Genomic DNA, 21,553 nt, shown 5'->3' with positions numbered 1-21,553 from the left:
TCACCTTGCGGTGTTTTACATGATTTTAGAAGGGCGTGTCATGCCTATATCTGTGTCTCCTCCTCTTTTTCCTTGTCCAGCTCTTTTGTTTTCACATGAGTATATGTCCTTGTCACTTTCCCTTGTGTTGTGTTGTGAGTTGTTTGTCACCTTTTGGACACCTTTGAGGGTGTTTTCTAGGTGTTTTTCTGTGTTTGTGAATGCCTGCCATAGTTTCCTATGCGGTTCGAGTTCGGTTCGTCGAACGTTCGACGAACCGAACTCGAACGGGACCTCCGTTCGGCGAACCGAACTCGAGCCGAACCGCGGCCGGTTCGCTCATCTCTAATTGGGACATCTTAGGGCAATGGGGGACATTATGAGGCATCAAAGATTGTGGAAGCCAGCATAGTATAATGAGGAGGGGGGTAATTTATACAGTAATGTAGTTGGGGGAGATATTATAGAAATGGCAAATTTTTGGGGTACATTATGGTAAGGGGCACTTTGTGGGGCTATTTTGGAGAGGAGCAGTGTGTGGGGGATATAGCAATTAAGAACCCCTTCTCTTTCTACTTGTCTCCCCAGAAATTATTAAATAAAAGGGGCCAGGACGAGGGACATAATTACTATATGGGGCCAGAATGAGGGACATACATGACTGGTTTATGGTGGCACTTGGGGCATAATTACTGTAGGAGCTAATTAGGGGACATTATTACTGATGAAATATAAGTTAATTTTTAGGATACTGTCTCCAATGGGGGAACAAGAGTCTGACGTGGTGTATAAATTGGGGAAATAGTGAGGTATGTGCTCTGGGAGTGATCGGCTATAGGTGACTTATTTTCTGCAGAGTGCCGTCATGGCAGGAAGAAGTGATGGTGGTCAGCACCGGATGAAGAGGAAAAGCGAAGATGAATAAAGTCAGCTAGAGACGTCACTGGTAAGTCAGTTTATTATATGAACACACACACACTATACTGTACACTGTATACAGAGCTCCTGTGTATAATGTCACTGGTGAGCACTGTATTACCTATACACTATATACAGAGCTCATGTGCATTATGGCACGGATGATAATATTAGTGTTATTAGCATTGTAGTTTTTATTCATGATCATTATTATAGTATTATATGTCCTTGTGTGGTAGTAATATGTCATCTGGTCATGTTGTACTTATATTTGTCTCGTGTGTGGTATTATTTGGTCATTATGTGGTGTGGTAATAGTGTCACGGTATTTCTCCCTTGTATGTGGTTGTATTCGGTCACTATGTGGTCTGATTATGGTGTGGCGGTATTACTTTCTTGTATGTAGTTATAGTCGGTCATTATGTGATGTGGTTGTAGTGTTGCGGTATTTCTCCCTTGTATGTGGTAATATTCGGTTACTGTGTGGTCTAATTATGATATGATGGTATTACTCTCTGGTATGTGGTTGCTTTTGATCACTATGTGTTGGTAGTATGTTATCTGGTCATAGTGTCGCGGTATTTCTCCCTTGTATGCGGTATTATTCGGTCACTTTGTGGTCTGGTCACGGTGTGGTGGTATTTCTCCCTTGTATGTGGCTGTATTTGGTCACTGTTTGGTGGTAATTAGAGTTGAGCGCGGTTCGCGGTTCGTGGTTCTCCAGTTCGGGGCTCGAGTGATTTTGGGGGATGTTCTAGATCGAACTAGAACTCGAGCTTTTTGCTAAAGCTCGATAGTTCTAGATACGTTCGAGAACGGTTCTAGCAGCAAAAAAAACAGCTAATTCCTAGCTTGGTTTCCGCTGTAATAGTGTAATTCACTCTGTGACTCACACTATTATGACATTTCAGTGTATAGTGTGCGGGAACAGCGCATTCAGATCACTGCTGTTTGTATAATGGCGATCGCCATTTTTTTTTTTTTCCTTGTCTTCCTTCCCTAAGCGCGCGCGTGTAGTGGGGAGGGCCAGCATGTCAGCCAATCCCAGACACACACACAGCTAAGTGGACTTTTAGCCAGAGAAGCAACGGCATGTGTGATAGGATGTCTATGTCACATGTCCCTGCATTATGAAAACGAGTATCTGCCCGTCCGGACGCCATTATCTCTTCTGCGTCTGGGTGTCAAACATCACTGGCGCTGCTCCTATCGCCGATACAGCTGTATTACGCTCCATACACGGCGCTGGACAGCTTAGGGATAGCACTTTCTATCAGTCCTTTTAAGGGCTCATACCGGCAGGGTCAGAGCCATAGGTGACAGGTCCTGAAAACAGAGTTTAACAGCTACACAAGATGACAGCGTCTGTGTAGCTAAGGTCAGGGATTTCCTCGCTGCATTTCCCCATTAGGAGGGATAGAAAGGCAGGCTTCCTTTCCTCTACCCAGAGACCCACAACCCTGCCACTGTACCCTCCTGTCCTGTGCACACTTCAACTCATTATAACTAAGCCATTATACTAGCAAACACTGACTGAACTTAGTGGCATCCTAAACGTGGCTATTGGACTTCTGTATAGTCCCAGTAGTGCACAGATATTTGCAGCACGTCTGCCTGCATTGCACACTCAAACTCATTATAACTAAGCCATTATACTAGCAAACACTGAGTGAACTTAGTGGCATCCTAAACGTGGCTGTTGGACTTCTGTATTGTCCCACTAGTGCATTGATATTTGCAGCACGTCTGCCTGCATTGCACACTCAAAGTCATTATAACTAAGCCATTATACTAGCAAACACTGAGTGAACTTAGTGGCATCCTAAACGTGGCTATTGGACTTCTGTATAGTCCCAGTAGTGCAAAGATATTTGCAGCACGTCTGCCTGCATTGCACACTCAAAGTCATTATAACTAAGCCATTATACTAGCAAACACTGAGTGAACTTAGTGGCATCCTAAACGTGGCTATTGGACTTCTGTATAGTCCCACTAGTGCATTGATATTTGCAGCACGTCTGCCTGCATTGCACACTCAAAGTCATTATAACTAAGCCATTATACTAGCAATTTATGCTGCCAGTTTAAGGGCCGTAGTTGCATTGTCAGTGATAATTATTGTTGTTTATTCTGCTGTTAATAAAGCTAGACCACCGCTGCAATCTACACCACCTCTCAATTTTTACTACCACAATTTCAGTGCACAATCTTGTCGCAATCAACATGAGTGTCAAAATGACAGATGCTGGTGGAAAGGGGAAGAGGCGTGGTGGAAAAGGAAAAAAAGGGTTTGTCCGTGGGGAAGGTAGCAAAGCTCCATTATCATCTGCTGAAGATAGACCATCTACCAGCAAAAGTAAGATGTCTACTACTTACCGTGGACAATCCGATGTGCTCCCTTTTTTACGGACACGAACAACAGGAACAAAGGTAGATGATGGCCAAAAAAGGAAAATGCTTGAATGAATCTCAAGTGGTCCAACAAGTGCCCTCTCAGCCACCTCAACTACCGCATCCAAAAAACACCAGTCCTCTGAGTTGTCATCCCAATCAAACTTGCTTTCTCCCAGCTCTGAAGTCTTCATCAGCCCTGCACAGTATGGTGGAACTGAGATGGCTGAGTCTGCAAAGCTGTTCAGTCACACTATAGCCTGGGAATCAGAGGTCTGCTCCCAAGCTACAGTGAGTACAGACCAGGAAATGGTCTGCAGTGATGCCCAGAACCTTTGTGACTCTGATTCAGGCCGTGAGGACTAAGTTTCTGAGCGTAATGTTGACCCTTTGTCACAAACTGTAACACCTGTGGTTATAGACAATGAGGAACATACTGATGACGATGAGACGCAGATACCAGATTGGGATGACAACTTAAATATTCGGTCATGGCAAGAAGAGGCTCGGTCTGAGGGTGAGGGGAGTGCAAACACAACAATTGATGAGGAAGTTCTAGATCCCACCTACTGTCAACCCCCAGTCAGGCACTCGAGGAGGTCAACAGAGGCGGTGGACGAGGATGCAACCGACGACGAAGTTACCTTGCGCCTTCCTGGACAGAGTTGGAGCACTGGTAGCACGTCTACAACTGCATCATCAGCCACCACTCTGCCTCTGAGCACTAGTCGGGGGGGGCTCAGCAGTAGAGTTGAGCGCGGTTCGCGGTTCAAGGTTCTCCAGTTCTAGGCTCGAGTGATTTTGGGGCCTGTTCTAGATCGAACTAGAACTCGAGCTTTTTGCAAAAGCTCGATAGTTCTAGAAACGTTCGAGAACGGTTCTAGCAGCAAAAAAACAGCTAATTCCTAGCTTGGTTTCCGCTGTAATAGTGTAAGTCACTCTGTGAATCACACTATTATGACATTTCAGTGTATAGTGTGCGGGAACAGCGCCTTCAGATCACTGCTGTTTGTATAATGGCGATCGCCATTTTTTTTTTTTTTTTCCTTGTCTTCCTTCCCTAAGCGCGCGCGTCTTGTGGGGCGGGCCAGCATGTCAGCCAATCCCAGACACACACACAGCTAAGTGGACTTTTAGCCAGAGAAGCAACGGCATGTGTGATAGGATGTCCATGTCACATGTCCTTGCATTATAAAACCGGACATTTTCCTCCAGGACGCCACTATCTCTTCTGCGTCTTTGGTGTCAGACATCACTGTCGCAGCTCCGTCCTTTGTCCTATCGCCGATACAGCTGTATGCGCTCCATACACAGTGCTGGACAGCATAGGGATAGCACTTTCTATCAGTCCTTTTAAGGGCTCAAACCGGTAGGGTCAGAGCCATAGGTGACAGGTCCTGAAAACAGCGACAGCGTCTGTGTAGCAAAGGTCAGGGATTTCCTCCCTGCATTTCCCTATTAGGAGGGAATAGAAAGGCAGGCTTCCTTTCCTCTACCCAGAGCCCCACAATCCTGGCACTGTACCCTCCTGTCCTCTGCACACTCCAACTCATTATAACTAAGCCATTATACTAGCAAACACTCAGTGTACCTAGTGGCATCCTAAACGTGGCTATTGGACTTTGCTATAGTCCCACTAGTGCAAAGACATTTGCAGCACCTTTGCCTGCATTGCACACTCCAACTCATGATAACTAAGCCATTATACTAGCAAACACTCAGTGTACCTAGTGGCATCCTAAACGTGGCTATTGGACTTTGCTATAGTCCCACTAGTGCAAAGACATTTGCAGCACCTCTGCCTGCATTGCACACTCCAACTCATGATAACTAAGCCATTATACTAGCAAACACTCAGTGTACCTAGTGGCATCCTAAACGTGGCTATTGGACTTTGCTATAGTCCCACTAGTGCAAAGACATTTGCAGCACCTCTGCCTGCATTGCACACTCCAACTCATGATAACTAAGCCATTATACTAGCAAACACTCAGTGTACCTAGTGGCATCCTAAACGTGGCTATTGGACTTTGCTATAGTCCCACTAGTGCAAAGACATTTGCAGCACCTCTGCCTGCATTGCACACTCCAACTCATTATAACTAAGCCATTATACTAGCAAACACTCAGTGTACCTAGTGGCATCCTAAACGTGGCTATTGGACTTTGCTATAGTCCCACTAGTGCAAAGACATTTGCAGCACCTCTGCCTGCATTGCACACTCCAACTCATTATAACTAAGCCATTATACTAGCAAACACTCAGTGTACCTAGTGGCATCCTAAACGTGGCTATTGGACTTTGCTATAGTCCCACTAGTGCAAAGACATTTGCAGCACCTCTGCCTGCATTGCACACTCCAACTCATTATAACTAAGCCATTATACTAGCAAACACTCAGTGTACCTAGTGGCATCCTAAACGTGGCTATTGGACTTTGCTATAGTCCCACTAGTGCAAAGACATTTGCAGCACCTCTGCCTGCATTGCACACTCCAACTCATTATAACTAAGCCATTATACTAGCAAACACTCAGTGTACCTAGTGGCATCCTAAACGTGGCTATTGGACTTTGCTATAGTCCCACTAGTGCAAAGACATTTGCAGCACCTCTGCCTGCATTGCACACTCCAACTCATTATAACTAAGCCATTATACTAGCAAACACTCAGTGTACCTAGTGGCATCCTAAACGTGGCTATTGGACTTTGCTATAGTCCCACTAGTGCAAAGACATTTGCAGCACCTCTGCCTGCATTGCACACTCCAACTCATGATAACTAAAGCCCGCTACACACGCTTCAATATATCTCACAATCCGTCGTTGGGGTCAAGTTGTAAGTGACGCACATCCGGCATCGTTTGTGAGGTATCTGCGTGTGACAGCTACATGCGATCAGGATTGAACGCAAAACCGTTGATCGCAAACACATCGTATCATTCTCTAGAATTGAGCGTTTTGTTGCACGAACCTAGTCAATTGTAACGTGTGACATCCCTCATACGATTTTGTTGTCTGATGCTATGTGCGCAGGTGTGCGCTCTGCACCGCAGCTTAAAAAAGGTCCGCTTCAGAGCGCAGCTGAAAAGCTGCGTTCTGAAGCGCCTCACAATGTCTGTCATGCACTAATCTCTGTCAGTCCGTCACTATCTCTGTCCCTCACTCTCAGTCCATGTCAGTCTATCCCCCTCTCTCATATACTCACCGATCCCCGATCCCTGGCGCTGCACGGCATTCACACTGCTCCGGCGGCTTTTACTGTTTTGAAAAAGCCGGCCGCCCATTAAACAATCTCGTATTCCCTGCTTTCCCCGCCCACCAGCGCCTATGATTGGTTACAGTGAGACACGCCCCCACTCTGAGTGACAGGTGTCACACTGCACCCAATCACAGCAGCCGGTGGGCGTGTCTATACTGTGTAGTGAAATAAATAATTAAATAATTAAAAAAAACGGCGTGCGGTTCCCCCCATTTTTAAAACCAGCCAGATAAAGCCATACGGCTGAAGGCTGGTATTCTCAGGATGGGGAGCTCCACGTTATGGGGAGCCCCCCACCCTAACAATATCAGCCAACAGCCGCCCAGAATTGCCGCATACATTATATGCGACAGTTCTGGGACTGTACCCGGCTCTTCCCGATTTGCCCTGGTGCGTTGGCAAATCGGGGTAATAAGGAGTTATTGGCAGCCCATAGCTGCCAATAAGTCCTAGATTAATCATGTCAGGCGTCTATGAGACACCCTCCATGATTAATCTGTAAGTTACAGTAAATAAACACACACACCAGAAAAAATCCTTTATTAGAAATAAAAACACACACATATACCCTGGTTCACCACTTTAATCAGCCCCAAAAAGCCCTCCTTGTCCGGCGTAATCCAGGATGATCCAGCGTCGCTTCCACCGCAGCTGCATGGAGGTGACCGGAGCCGCAGCAGACACAGCCGCTCCGGTCACCTCCATGCAGCAAATGAAGACAGCCGTGCGATCAGCTGCTGTCACTGAGGTTACCCGCGGCCACCGGTGGATGCAGCGGTGGCCGCGGGTAACCTCAGTGACAGCAGCTGATCGCGCGGCTGTGTTCATTTGCTGTGTGGAGGTGACCGGAGCGGCTGTGTGTGCTGCAGCTCCGGTCACCTCCATGCAGCTGCGGTGGAAGCGACGCTGGATCATCCTGGATTACGCCGGACAAGGAGGGCTTTTTGGGGCTGATTAAAGTGGTGAACCAGGGTATATGTGTGTGTTTTTATTTCTAATAAAGGATTTTTTCTGGTGTGTGTGTTTATTTACTGTAACTTACAGATTAATCATGGAGGGTGTCTCATAGACGCCTGACATGATTAATCTAGGACTTATTGGCAGCTATGGGCTGCCAATAACTCCTTATTACCCCGATTTGCCAACGCACCAGGGTAAATCGGGAAGAGCCGGGTACAGTCCCAGAACTGTCGCATATAATGTATGCGGCAATTCTGGGCGGCTGTTGGCTGATATTGTTAGGGTGGGGGGCTCCCCATAACGTGGAGCTCCCCATCCTGAGAATACCAGCCTTCAGCCGTATGGCTTTATCTGGCTGGTTTTAAAAATGGGGGGAACCGCACGCCGTTTTTTTTAATTATTTAATTATTTATTTCACTACACAGTATAGACACGCCCACCGGCTGCTGTGATTGGGTGCAGTGTGACACCTGTCACTCAGAGTGGGGGCGTGTCTCACTGTAACCAATCATAGGCGCTGGTGGGCGGGGAAAGCAGGGAATACGAAATTGTTTAATGGGCGGCCGGCTTTTTCAAAACAGTAAAAGCCGCCGGAGCAGTGAGAAAGCCGTTCAGCGCCGGGGATCGGGGATCGGTGAGTATGAGAGAGGGCTGCTAACTTCAGTTACTCAGGAGATTAGCGGTCACCGGTGAGTCTTCACTGGTGACCGCTAATCAGGACGCGACACAGACAGAGCCGCAGCATGACAATGAAGTCGGGTGAAGTTCACCCGAGTTCATTCTGACAGTGCGGCTCTGTCTGTGTCTGCTGTCATCTGCCATTCAGCTCTGCTACATGGCTGTCTGTGTCTGCTGTTAGCGGCCATGTAGCAGAGCTGAATGGCAGATGACATAGTAAAAACGCATCCCTACACATTACACACGCTTGGCAAGTCAATAAATAAAAAAAAAAAAAAGGTGCTCAATGCATACGTCACAGAACACATGATCTAAAGGATCGCACACAAAATTGACCAATTTAACATAGACTACTAACGCTCGTGTGACAGCAAATGAACGACCAACGTGAAATCTCATAGATCCCGTATGCAACCTGGGCGTGTCACATCGCAAATGCGATTGTACAACTAATTGCAACGTGTAAAGTGGGCTTTAGCCATTATACTAGCAAACACTCAGTGTACCTAGTGGCATCCTAAATGTGGCTATTGGACTTTGCTATAGTCCCACTAGTGCAAAGATATTTGCAGCACCTCTGCCTGCATTGCACACTCCAACTCATTATAACTAAGCCATTATACTAGCAATTTTTGCTGCCAGTTTAAGGGCCGTAGTTGCATTGTCAGGGATATTTATTCTTTATTATTCTGCTGTTAATAAAGCTAGACCACCACTGCAATCTACACCACCTCTCAATTTTTACTACCACATTTTCAGTCCACAATCTTGTCGCAATCAACATGAGTGGCAAAATGACAGATGCTGGTGGAAAGGGGAAGAGGCGTGGTGGAAAAGGCAAAAAAGGGTTTTGTCCGTGGGGAAGGTGGCAAAGCTCCATTATCATCTGCTGAAGATAGACCATCTACCAGCAAAAGTAAGATGTCTACTACTTACCGTGGACAATCCGATGTGCTCCCTTTTTTACGGACACGAACAACAGGAACAAAGGTAGATGATGGCCAAAAAAGGAAAATGCTTGAATGGATCTCAAGTGGTCCAACAAGTGCCCTCTCAGCCACTGCAAGTACCGCATCCAAAAAACACCAGTCCTCTGAGTTGTCATCCCAATCAAACTTGATTTCTCACAGCTCTGAAGTCTCCATCAGCCCTGCACAGTATGGTGGAACTGAGATGGCTGAGTCTGCAGAGCTGTTCAGTCACACTATAGCCTGGGAATCAGAGGTCTGCTCCCAAGCTACAGTGAGTACAGAACAGGAAATGGTCTGCAGTGATGCCCAGAACCTTTGTGACTCTGATTCAGGCCGTGAGGACCAAGTTTCGGAGCATAATGTTGACCCTTTGTCACAAACTGTAACACCTGTGGTTATAGACAATGAGGAACATACTGATGAAGATGAGACTCAGATACCCGATTGGGATGACAACTTAAATATTCGGTCAGGGCAAGAAGAGGCTCGGTCTGAGGGGGAGGGGAGTGCAAACACAACAATTGATGATGAAGTTCTAGATCCCACCTACTGTCAACCCACAGTCAGGCACTCGAGGAGGTCAACAGAGGTGGTGGAGGAGGATGCAACTGATGACGAAGTTACCTTGCGCCTTCCTGGACAGAGTCGGAGTACTGGTAGCACGTCTACAACTGCATCCTCAGCCACCACTCTGCCTCTGAGCATTATTCGGGGTGGATCAACAGGTCGCATGGCCTCTAAGCCTTGCCTAGCCTGGTCCTTTTTTGACATAGAAAAAGATCGCCCAAATTATGTGATCTGTAAAATTTGTCATGGTTCTCTTAGTAGAGGTCAAAACCTCAGCAGTTTGACAACTTCTTCCATGAATCTTCACATGAATAAATATCATATGGCCCGGTGGGAAGCTCACCGTGCTGCAATGCGGCCTAGCGGAGCGAACCATCCACCGCCTGCCCCTTCCAGTGCATCCGCGCGCTCGTCATCTTCTAGCTGTCACACCTGTTTTTCCACCCACAACTTCCACCACTGTAACCGCAACAGGCAGTTTCCTTGGTAGGTCGTCAGTTGTTTTGGAAGGAGAAACAAGTGCGTGTGTACAGCTCTCTCAGACATCGATAGCACCAACTTTGGATGAAGGCAACATCATGTCTCCGCCTGCACTTTCCTCACAAACCTGCATTTTTCCAGGGACACCCTACTCAACACCGTCTACACACAGCAGCCAGATCTCTGTCCCTCAGATGTGGACAAATAAAAGGCCATTTCCTGCGACCCATGACAAAGCTAAGAGGTTGACTCTATCCCTCTGTAAGCTGTTGGCTACAGAAATGCTGCCTTTACGCCTAGTGGACACACAGGATTTTAGAGACCTTATGTCTGTCGCTGTGCCCCAGTACCAGATGCCTAGTCGCCACTACTTCTCTAAGAAAGGTGTGCCCACGCTACACCAGCATGTCGCACACAACATCACCGCTTCCTTGAGAAACTCTGTGTTTGAACGGGTGCATTTCACCACCGATACTTGGACCAGTAAGCATAGACAGGGACGTTACATGTCGCTCACTGCTCACTGGGTAACTATGGTGATAGATGGTGAAGGGTCTGCTGCACAAGTCTTGCCGTCCCCACGACTTGTGTGTCAATCCTCTGTCTGTCCAAGTTCCGCCACTGCTTCTGCATCCTCCACCTCATCTGGGTCCTCCACCTCCACCCCAAGCCTGCCTGGTCAGGCCACCAGCGTTCTCACTGCGCAGAAGGAATCACGCACCCCTCATTACTATGCTGGCAGCAGAGCGCAACGGCATCAGGCGGTCTTTAGCTTGACATGTCTTGGGAATAAGAGTCACACAGCTGAGGAGTTGTGGTCAGCTCTGCGGTCCGAGTTTAATAAATGGTTGTCTCCACTCAACCTGCAGCCTGGTAAGGCCGTGTGCGACAATGCTGCAAACCTGGGTGCGGCCCTTCGCCTGGGCAAGGTGACACACGTACCTTGTATGGCTCACGTGTTGAACCTTGTCGTGCAGCAATTTTTAACACACTATCCCGGCCTAGATGGCCTTCTGACCAGGGCACGAAAACTGTCTGCTCACTTCCGCCGTTCAAGCGCCGCAGCTGAGCGACTTGCATCGCTCCAAAAGTCTTTCGGCCTGCCGGTTCATCGCCTGAAATGCGATGTGGCGACACGCTGGAATTCAACTCTCCACATGTTACAGCGACTGTGGCAGCACCGCCGTGCCCTGGTGCAATACATCATGACGTATAGCCTGGGCCAACGAGATGCAGAGGTGGGGAAGATCACCCTGATGGAGTGGTCTCAGATCAAGGACCTATGCACCCTTCTGCACAGTTTCGACATGGCGACGAATATATTTTAGCGCTGACAATGCCATTATCAGCATGACAATTCTAGTCATTTACATGCTGGAGCACACGCTAAACACTATTCGGAGTCAGGGGGTGGGACAACAGGAAGGGGATGAACTACAGGAGGATTCATATGCGCAAGACACAACAACATCACCAAGGTCCAGACGTTCATCATCACCAAGGCGCCAGGCATGGGAGCATGGGGGACAGGGATCAACAAGGGCGCATGGAAGCAGGCAAGATGTTGAGGAAGGTGCAGGAGGACATGAAGAAATGGAGGACGAACTGTCCATGGACATGGAAGACTCAGCAGATGAGGGAGACCTTGGTCAAATTTCAGTTGAAAGAGGTTGGGGGGAGATATCAGAGGAAGAAAGAACGGTTAGCACCTCTATGCCACAAACACAGCGTGGACTTGGTCCGCATGGCTGCGCAAGACACATGAGTGCCTTCTTGTTGCACTACCTCCAACATGACCCTCGTATTGTCAAAATTAGAAGTGATGACTACTGGCTTGCCACACTATTAGATCCCCGGTACAAGTCCAAATTTTGTGACATAATTCCAGCCATAGAAAGGGACGCACGTATGCAGGAGTATCAGCAGAAGCTGTTACTCGATCTTAGATCCGCTTTTCCACCAAACAACCGTGCAGGTGCAGGGAGTGAATCTCACAGTTGTAACTTGACAAACATGGGACGGTCTCGTCATCTTCAACAGTCTACACGTACCAGTAGGACCGTATCTGGTGCTGGTAACAGCAATTTTATGGAATCTTTTCATAATTTTTTTAGACCCTCCTTTGCAAGGCCACCAGAGACAACAAGTCTGACACATAGTCAACGGCTGGAGAGGATGATACAGGAGTATCTACAAATGAACATCGATGCCATGACTTTGCAAATGGAGCCTTGCTCATTTTGGGCTTCAAATCTAGAAAAATGGCCAGAGCTCTCCAGTTACGCCTTGGAGATTTTGTTGTGTCCAGCTGCCAGCGTTGTCTCTGAACGTGTCTTCAGTGCTGCTGGGTGTGTGCTGACAGATAAGCGCACGCGTCTGTCCAGTGACAATGTGGACAGACTAACGTTCATCAAAATGAACAAGTCATGGATCCACAAGGAATTTACTACCACTGTGTCATGCTGGGGAGAGTAAATGCTTGTGGATTTGGAATGTGCTTGATGCAAATCAAAACATCCTTTTTGCAACTAGGGCACAAGTGCTGCCACTGATGGGGTGGGTGTCTGTGTGGCCCAATTTTTTGAAAAAAGGGAGACTCCGCTTGGAGTAACCCTTGCTTACATTGTTTTTAAAAGAAGCCAAGATGAACAGAGCTGGGATCAGGAAAGACTTTGCTACCTACCCCGGTGTCATCCTGGGGACGGTTAAGTATGGCGTATTTTTGAATGTGCTTGATGCAAATCTAGCTGTAAAGTGTACAACTAGGGCACAAGTGCTGCCACTGAATGGGTGGGTGTGTGTGGGGCACAATTTTTTGAAAAAAAGGGAGACTCCGCTTGGAGTAACCCTTGCTTGCTGTGCTTTTTAAAAATGATCCAAGATGAACAGAGCTGGGATCAGGAGAGACTTTGCTACCTACCCCGGTGTCATCCTGGGGACGGTTAAGTATGGCGTATTTTTGAATGTGCTTGATGCAAATCTAGCTGTGAAGTGTACAACTGGGGCACAAGTGCTGCCACTGAATGGGTGTCTGTGTGGCCCAATTTTTGGAAAAAAGGGAGACTCCGCTTGGAGTCACCTTGCGGTGTTTTACATGATTTTAGAAGGGCGTGCCTTGCCTATATCTATGTCTCCTCCTCTTTTTCCTCGTAACACTGTTTTGTTTTCACATGAGTATATGTCCTTGTCACTTTCCCATGTGTTTGTGTTGTGTTTTGAGTTGTTTGTCACCTTTTGGACACCTTTGAGGGTGTTTTCTAGGTGTTTTTATGTGTTTGTGATTGCCTGCCATTGTTTCCTATGCAGTTCGAGTTTGGTTCGTCGAACGTTCGACGAACCGAACTCGAACGGGAGCTCCGTTTGGCGAACCGACCTTGAGCCGAACCGCGACCGGTTCGCTCATCTCTAGTGGTAATATGTTGTCTGATCACTGTGTGGTGGTATTTATCCCTTGTATGGGTTGTATTCGGTCACTATGAGGTGGTAATATGAGGTCTGGTCTCGGTGTGGTGGTATTTCCCCCTTGTATATAGTATTATTGATTTTGGTATAGTGGATTATGTTGTGTATGGAGGTCACATTTTCTCTCTATAAGGGGGAGATTATTTCCAGTAGAAATTAAATACTTAAACATTTAACCCCACCCTGTCCTGTGACTATTACACTGCAGTAAATATGCACTTACAGAGGTTCTCCAGTGAAAACAAGCAATCACCTTTACTAAGGCCACGTTCACACACTGAGTTTTCAGTGAGTTTTTTACCTCAGTATTTGAAGCCAAAACCAGGAGCAGTAAAATCAGAGAAAAAGTGTAATAGAAACACGAGCACCACTTCTGTATTTATCACCCACTCCTGGATTTGGCTACAAATACTGATGTAAGACACTGACCAAATACAGAACGTGTGAACGAGGCCTCAGGATAAGTGATAACTTATTCATTTGTGTGGACCGATTGCTGGGACCTGCACCAATCGTGCAACTTTTATTTCCATTACACTGGAGCTCGTGTCCGACTCGACCCCTGATCCATTCATTCCCTCAGTGGCTGCGAGCGCTGCGCTTGTTTTTATCTGGCTGCTACACAGAGGATGAATGGAGCTGCGGTCACACACCCCACCCCACAGAGGATGAATGGAGCTGCGGTCACACACCCCACCCCACAGAGGATGAATGGAGCTGCGGTCACACACCCCACCCCACAGAGGATGAATGGAGCTGCGATCACACACCCCACCCCACAGAGGATGAATGGAGCTGCGGTCACACACCCCACCCCACAGAGGATGAATGGAGCTGCGATCACACACCCCACCCCACAGAGGATGAATGGAGCTGCGGTCACACACCCCACCTGCTGCTGCAAAAAGTTCCCCAATCTACCGATCGGTGCGTTTTCCACTGGTCTGGTTCTACTGATCAATAAGTTATCACCAACCTACCCTGTGGATCGGTGATAACTTGTTTTCACCAAAGACCCCATTACTGCAAACTACTATAATTGTACATCCCAGGTATGGTACACAATATAGATGTGCAGGAGCCGCCTGTGTATACAGTCAAAGCAACACAATAATGGGGATAATAATAATAATAATAATCTTTATTTCTATAGCGCCAACATATTCCGCAGCGCTTTACAATTCATAACACTAATGGATGTTTATATTTAGCTGTAGGGTGGGCCCCTGGAGTGAATTCTCCTGGTGGGCCCCAGACACCCCAGTCCGCCCCTGTGTCTGCGTATTCGTTGTTTGAGAGGACAACTTGTACAACCTACATATTAGGTTCGACAGGAGGGACATTCAATTAGTTATATGACATTAGGGGTATTACAATTTATGAAATCCTTGATGTTATAAGATAAGCTTGTATGTGTAGAAGTAAACGATTTGCATTTCCTAGCAAATTTGCGAGATATGCAGAAATTATGCCCACAGCCATAAAAGCCTGTACAGGACAACCAATTTTTTGAATTCGTCTTGTTGTTTTTATTGACCACCAAGCTGGGGGATAAAATATTGGCAAGGTTAGGCGCTCTCTTGGCCACAAAGTTAATTTTATTTTTGTCTAGAATATGACTCAGTAAATCGTCTTGTTGTAGAATCGGTAAGTGTTTTTGTATTATTTTTACTATGTCATAAAATTGTGGGGAAAAATTGGTTGTGAAAGTTACTTTATTATTAGGTTTGTTCCTATTTTTGTTAGTATTTTTAAAAATATCAGACCTGTCAATTTCATTTGCTATCGTTTGGGCCCTATTCAGACACCACTTTGGATATCCCCTGTCTTTTAATTTGGCAAGAACTTTATAGGTTTCATGTGGGAGGAGATCAGACCTGGAGCAGTTACGCTTCAGTCTGATCAACTCCCCAATTGGAATATTGTTGATAGTGTGCGGGGGTGACACGAACTGGCTAAGGGGGGCTTTACACGCTACGAGATCGCTACAGCGATCTCGTTGGGGTCACAGATTTTGTGACGCACATCCGACCGCTGTAGCGATCTCGTTGTGTGTAACTCCTAGGAGCAATTTTGGATCGTTGCAAAAACGTCCAAAATCGCTCCTTGTTGACATGGGGGTCCTCTCCCAATTATCGCTGCTGTCACATGGGCGAAGTTGATCCTCGTTCCTGCGGCAGCACATATCGCCATGTGTGACGCCGCAGGAACGAGGAACCTCTCCTTACCTGCCACATGCCAGCAATGAGGAAGGAAGAAGGTGGGCGGGATGTTCGTCCCGCTCATCTCCGCCTCTCCGCTTTGATTGGGCGGCCGCTTAGTGACGTTGCTGTGATGCCGAGTGAACCGCCCCCTTAGAAAGGAGGCGGTTCGCCGGTCACAGCGATGTCACCGAGCAGGTAAGTACGTGTGACGCTGCCGTAGCGATAATGTTTGCTACGGCAGCGATCTTCACATATCGGCATAACGATAGGGGCGGGTGCTATCACGCTCGCCATCGCTAGCATCGGCTAGCGATGTCGCAGCGTGTAAAGCCCGCTTAACAGTATGGAATTGGAATCAGTCTCCTTGTGATAGGGAAAAATCTCGACCGTATTGTGATAGCCAATCAAAGTGACATCCAAAAAGTTGGTAAAAACAGAATGTGTTTGAAAAGTAAATTTAAGGTTGAAGGAATTTTGGTTGAGATGGTTAATAAAGTAGCTGTGTTCTGAAAAATTGTCGTCATCATCAAAAATATAGAATTCCTCAAAAATGGCAACCACAATGTTAGCAAGGGAGGGGGAGAATTTCCCTACCATGCTAACGCCGCATTTCTGTTGAAAAAATTCCCCATCAAAAGAAAAATAATTGTGCGTTAACAAAAAATTAATGGCAGTGATAATGAAATTTTGTGTGACGCCCTGGACTAGCCAGGTAGTCACAGAAAGGCCCTTGCACAAACACCCATCCCCTAATAAGGTAACACCAGCCAACCTAAAACCCTGAGTCACCCCTCTCGGGTCCTGACGTTCACACCAGGGGGCGGAGCCAGGCTGTTAGCCACGCCCACCAAGGAGTTCGGATGGCCCGAGGTGGGAAAAGCAGAAAGTTGAGTTGAGTGGAGTGGAGTTGAGACCCAGCTAGGGAACAGTCGAGTAGCAGACCCGTTAGGGAAAGGAAAGGAGAGGAGTAGGGAGAGGAGTTAGAAAGAGTAACGTCTGACAGGGATCTGGGTCGCAGCCAGGATACCCTGTGGCCAGGAGGCAGATGGTGGTTGCCGCCTGCAGGAGCCAGGAAAACGGCGGTGGAGCCGTAAGGGACCGGGATAGGGTAGTGGCCCGCCGGTACCGAACCGGGGAACCGACTGGAAACCGGACCATCAGGAGCGGTACTCAGACCCAGTACGAGACCCAGAAGCCACTGGACCGAGTCAAATTCACTGATTGGGGTCTGGACCTTAGGTTCTTTCCCACCCAAGTCCCGACTGAAGGCAACAGGCCAACGAGGGGGATAGAAAGCCACCGCTCAGGCAGAGAGATCCCATGGGCCAGCATCTGCGGGCAAACGGGCTCTCCCGCCACACATAATGTCGGGGAGCGGACTACCGTTGCTGAGGCATAAGGATTCAAAATTCTACATAAACGAGTTGCAGGAGAAAGGCGGGAGCCACCGAACCGTGTGGGGGATCAGACGCAGCCGGCTGCGAGCACCGACCATCATCTTTCTTGGTTTACCAGAGACTTCGGTGTATCTGTCATAGTGATAACAACAGTGCCTTTGGGCCGCGCACCGCACCGCACTGCCCCGCACTTCGTAACCACCGGGCCCCGAGACCATCACCCCCTGCCCACAGAGGGGTCAACACCAGGCTGCACAACACCGTCCCCGGGAGCCTAGTAAACGGCAGCGGTGGTGTCTACATTCACCACAACCTGTGGGTGGCGTCACGAACTTATCCCAAACCACAGTCCCGGCAGTGAACCTACCCCACCGAAAACCCCCACGTAGCGCCAGCCTCCTTCCAGAGCGACGTGACCCCCGGGTCCGGAGGCGCTCGAGACACCCACCGACGAGCCCGGATCCGAGCGGCTTGACTGCAGCCGAGCGCGGGGCGGTACATTTGTACCTGAAGGGGATAAGAGCTGTGTTTTCTGAGAAACACTTGAAGGCAATCAATAGCCACATGATGTGGTATAGAGGGGTATAGGCTAATGATATCACACCTCAGCCACATATAGTTATTATGCTTGAGCGGAATAGGGTCGCCCACGTAGGGGTCAGGAAGGGAGGGTCAGAAGAGTGTCAGTGAAGTGAAGTGAAGGAGATGGAGTAAAGTGGAGGTAGCAGGGATCAGTGGCTCCCGAAAGTAGCTGTCTAGGTTGCAGGCGGTGTCTGGGCCTAGAGGAGTCGGACCCCCAGTCGCAGGGGATTAAGGCGAGATGTCTAGGACCTGTTAAGAGGACGGTCAGCAGCCTGGTCTTATCTCCGGTCTGGGACCGAAGGCACAGCGGGTAAACGGACCCTAGTTCGGGGAGAGGCTTCAGGCAACCTGGCAATTAACTGCGTAAAGCGGTGCCTTTATAGACTGTTCCCACTAGCTCCAGAATCGGGACACTAGTGCAACGAGGGGGATAGGGCCTTCCACATATGCAGCCCACAAGATCCCAAGCGTGAGCCCTGAGAGCAGGCTTCCACACTTAGCCACAGTGAGGAGTGGGGCCCGACAAGTTCCAAACTACCGGGCCACTTCAGTAAAATCTCAACTTTGTGCCAGGAGGCAGGTCACAGAACACCAATCAGCACTGTAGGGGAAGGGACCCGGACGAACTCCCTGAGAGAGGCAGCGGCACCTAGAGACTTGGTTTACCCGGTTGTCAGCGTCTGCTTACTGGCTGAGTGAGTACATGAGTGATCTCCCCGTCACAGCACCCAGTATCATCCTCCAGAGCCCCAGGCCAGAGCCCCGGGTATACTCCTACCCGTGGAAGGTAATAATACCTTGCTGCCCCAATCCATCGCCCCGGGTACTACCAACAACGGAAGCGGTGATACTTCCAATTCCCGGTGGCGACACAAACTATCATCCCCCTGTAAATATCCCCTTTCACTTTAGAGTGTGGCTCCGAGCCCCTGGGTCCGGAGACCCTCGAACCACGAACGGACATTGTCCACGGATCCGTGCAGTTCGATTCGCTGCTGGGGTGGCACAATCCAAAGAATAAATCATCAAGAGAGTTGAATAAATTGATTCACAAGACCCTGATCCAGTAACCACATTGGTAGTCGATGGCCACCAGACCAGAGACGTGCATACATATTCCTACATGCAGATATCCTTGATTAGCAGGTCAGGGACAAATGTTATTATTGCAGCGTGATACTCACATGATGTGATACCGGGTCTATTAATCGGAAGAAGTGCCAAAAATAGAGGTTTGGAAGGCTTTCCGGTGGGTTCTGCAAATATTTTTGCTCAAATCTAGTCACCAATATCTTAGTTGTGGACAACCCCTTTACTTGACCTGTATGTCTGAGGACAGAGCCCCTTGGTCACAGGAACTGATGAGTAAAGAGCTGGGAAAACATGCAAAATCCGTGCCAGAATCCACATCAAACTTGTAACAAACGTCAAATGACCCGAGTACTAAACTGGATCTAGTGGAATCCAAAAGTGCACCAGGAATAACCCTACTTGGAGGAGATTTTGCAGCCAGATTCCACCAGAATCCTTGTCTTATGTGACGGTTCACAATGAATCTATTCAATGTTTTCCAAGTGATGTTATTGGATCCACCAATATGCCATTACTTGTCATCTCTGACCATAACCTCTGACCTCTCAGGTCACAGAAAGTTCTAAGGGGTACGATGCTAGCGATGCCGAGCGCGATAGTCCCCGCCCCTGTCGCACATGCGATATCTTGTGATAGCTGCCGTAGCGAACATTATCGCTACGGCAGCTTCACACGCACTTAGGCTACTTTCACACATCAGTTTTTTTTCCATCAGGCACAATCCGGAAAAAAACGGATAAAACAGATCCGGCACCGGATCAGTTTTATTCCCATTGATTTGTATTAGCGCCGGATTGTGCCTGATGGCCTTGCGTTACATCCGGCTTTTGCTGGATCTATCGTAATTGGCTAATGCGGCGGCCGGATGGAACGTCTCTTGTAACGTTTTTTGTCTCCGACAAAAAACTGCATTGTGCCGGGTGCGGCATGGTGCATAATGAAAGTCTATGCACGCCGAATCCGGTGGCATGCATCAAATGCCGGAAGCATGTACCAGATTCGGTTTTTACTTCTGAGCATGCCCAGAAGTGATATAAATTAATTGCTTGTCAGAAAATCTCTCTCTCTCTCTGGCCTAAGAAAATCGGTGCGAGTGGAGTGTGATAAAACAACGCATTCCACTCGGACCAATTCTAGCCTGTGTGTCTGCGCACATGAGATATTATTTTCTCAGTCCTAATCGGACCGAGAAAACAATCGCAGCATGCTGCGACTGTAATGCGAGACTCTTTTCCTCTCGCCCCCATTCAAGTGAATGGGGCGAGAGAAAAAAAAAAAATCACACTGCACTCGCGGTACACCGGTGTACCGTGCGTGCAGAGCGAGAGTCGCAATAGCCGGCTACAGAGGAGAGAGGGAGAGAAATCCCACCTTCCCCTCCTCCGTGCTGGCCCGCCCCTCCTGAGAGCCTGGCCGCCCCCCGGCAGCTGTGGTCTGCTCGCACGGTCGGACCACAGATGCAGGGACACTCACATGACACTTGGCTCCTGCTGTGCTACCAGCGCGAGCCGAGTGTGATGCGAGCATCGCAGTAGTGCCCCATGTGGCCCCAGCCTCTCTCTATCGCTCTCACACTCACTCACTCTCACCCACTCACCGATCAGCGGCGCGGCACTGCACAGCTGTCACACTGCTGGTGGCTTCTCCTGATTTGAAAATGCCGGCCGCCCATTATTCAATCTGGTATTCCCTCCTTTCCCCGCCCACCTGCGCCTATGATTGGTTGCAGTCAGACACGCCCCCACGCTGAGTGACAGCTGTCTCACTGTAACCAATCACAGCCGCCGGTGGGCGGGTCTATATCTTGCAGTAAAATAAATAAATAATTAAAAAAAACACGTGTGGTCCCCCTCCATTTTGATACCAGCCAAGATAAAGCCACATGGCTGAAGTCTGGTATTCTCAGGATGGGGAGCCCCATGTTATGGGGAGCCCACCACCCTAACAATATCAGCCAGCAGCCGCCCGGAATTGCTGCATCCATTAGATGCGACAGTTCCGGGACTCTACCCGGCTCATCCCGAATTACCCTGGTACGGTGGCAATCGAGGTAATAAGGGGTTAATCATGGCAGGCGTCTATGAGACACCCCCAATGATTAACCTGCAAGTGAAAGTAAATAAACACATACACCCAAAAAAATACTTTATTTGGAATAACAGACAAAAAAACACCCCCTTTCTCCATTTTATTAAAATCCATTAATACCCCTCCAGGTCCGACGTAATCCACGAGGTCCCGCGACGATTTCAGCTCTGCTACATGAAGCTGACAGGAGCGGCAGTAAAACACCGCCGCTCCTAGGAGCTCCATGCGGCAACTGAAGGAAGTCGCGCTGTCAGCAGTGACGTCACTGAGGTAGTGCCTGTGTATGTGCGGTGATGATGCGTGCGGGAGTGCCAGGATGTGTGCTGTGTGCGGTGTTGATGCGTGCGGGAGTGCCGGGATGTGTGTGGTGATGATGCGTGCGCAATGATGATGGTCTCTCCCTCTCTCTCAGCTTTAAAAAAAAAAAAACCAAAAAAAAACGGATCCGTTTTTTTACTGGATCCGTCGCATCACTTTTTACACTCTCTGAGACTGATCCGTTGCATCAGGCACAAAACGGAT

At 48.4% G+C, this 21,553-nt stretch overlaps 1 protein-coding gene across 1 annotated transcript in view; it reads right to left on the bottom strand.

The window, feature by feature from the left end:
• The window catches only part of LOC142312595 (ovostatin-like), a 297,827-nt gene that overhangs the window by 193,434 nt on the left and 82,840 nt on the right, over positions 1 to 21,553 (bottom strand). The gene's annotated exons all lie outside the window — the stretch shown is intronic.

This window comes from Anomaloglossus baeobatrachus, chromosome 5 (genome assembly GCF_048569485.1).
Source record: "Anomaloglossus baeobatrachus isolate aAnoBae1 chromosome 5, aAnoBae1.hap1, whole genome shotgun sequence".
In the NCBI taxonomy this organism is placed as follows: domain Eukaryota; kingdom Metazoa; phylum Chordata; class Amphibia; order Anura; family Aromobatidae; genus Anomaloglossus; species Anomaloglossus baeobatrachus.
The sequence above is the reverse complement of the archived record's forward strand: the minus strand, read 5'-3'. Positions and strand labels throughout refer to the sequence as shown.